The sequence below is a fragment of the Homarus americanus genome, unplaced genomic scaffold (assembly GCF_018991925.1).
Source record: "Homarus americanus isolate GMGI-L3 unplaced genomic scaffold, GMGI_Hamer_2.0 scaffold43704, whole genome shotgun sequence".
Taxonomy (NCBI): Eukaryota; Metazoa; Arthropoda; class Malacostraca; order Decapoda; family Nephropidae; genus Homarus; species Homarus americanus.
Genome location: NW_024721497.1, coordinates 158,289 through 159,751, shown reverse-complemented (window position 1 = coordinate 159,751; position 1,463 = coordinate 158,289). Strand labels below are relative to the sequence as shown.

Here is a 1,463-nt window from a genome sequence, read left to right as displayed (position 1 = left end):
CCACTAATCTCCGTCAAGCTCCATTGTAAATATGGACCAGTATAATCCTGTCCCATAAGTCTTATTGTAGCACTTGTGTTCTGTATAAAGTGTGTGTGTGTGTGTGTATCCATATATGTATATATATATGTGTGTGTGTGTATATATATATATATATATATATATATATATATATATATATATATATATATATATATATATATATATATATATATATATATATGAGTGTGTGTATATACGTGTGTGTTTTGTTTATGTGTGTGTGTGTGTATTTGTGGCCTTCATAGCTCAGTGGCTAGAGCGCTGGTCTAGTAAACCAGAGGCCGGGAGTTCGATCCTCCCTGAAGGCAGAAAGGGTAATAGTTTTAACTTGTATTGTTCGTGGCCTTCATTAACCTTACTAAGGCCTTCAACTCGGTCAATAGGGAAGCCCTCTGGCGGTCGGACCCTCAATCGTTTTGATTACCCACCAAAATTCATCCCCATTGTGAGGCAACTCCACGATGGCATGAACGGCAGTGTCTGTGTGTATGTCTGTGTATGTGTTTGTGAAGCTAAATTAGTTAACACACCATAACGAGAGACATGTTAACACGCTCCTTCCTCCCCTCACGAGGTTAACTCCACCACTGATCTTATTGACAGCTGAGGGTCTCATAGCCAGAGGGTGACACATGGCATAATTGTCATATTAACGGTACTGGGTAACTTGTCAGGGCGAGGTGGGGGGAAGGGGAGTAGGGAGATGGTGAGGGGGGGTAAGGTGGTGTTGATGGAGGGAGAGAGACAGGGGATGGAGAGGATAGTAGAGGGAGGGAATGGGGGAGTATTAAAGAGGTAAAGAAAGGAATAGGGGAGAGACAGAATTCTTGTGGAGTGGGGAAAGAGAGAGAGAGAGAGAGGTAAACTGAAACTGACCTCTTCACCTAATCATCACATACTTACATCACACTAGCACCACCATCATCACGAAAATCATCATCACCATTATCACCATCACCACCATCATCTCAACCATTATCAGCTCCAGCAAAATCACCATTAATATCACCATCAATATCACCACCATCATTACCACCACCATCATCTAGTCAAGGTGTGTCTGTGTGTGTGAAAATCGATACCTGTCTACTGCACCCTGGTATTATTGTAACATTGTCACTCACTCACCACTACGCCCTGATCACCAACCTCGCCTGTCACCAAACTACCCCCTCCCTCCCTCTCCCTCCCCTCCCTTCCACCCCCTCCCTCTCTCTCTCTCTTTCCCCTTCACTCTCTCTCTCAAAATACTCCCTGCAATAATTCATCTCACCACATCCATTTCACCAGGAACAGCAAAGATATATTTCTCACCAAGATAATTTTTAACGTCATCATTACACCTTCCTCTACTTCTCTACGTTCACCATTATCGTGTCTCACCAAACATTATCCCTCCCCTTCAACCCCCCCCACCCCTT

At 43.5% G+C, this 1,463-nt stretch overlaps 1 non-coding gene across 1 annotated transcript; it reads left to right on the top strand.

The window, feature by feature from the left end:
* Positions 1-277: 277 nt before the first annotated feature.
* On the top strand, positions 278-350 carry Trnat-agu. Its single transcript has one exon. It is a non-coding gene; the product is annotated as a tRNA-Thr (tRNA).
* The last annotated feature ends 1,113 nt before the right edge of the window (positions 351-1,463 follow it).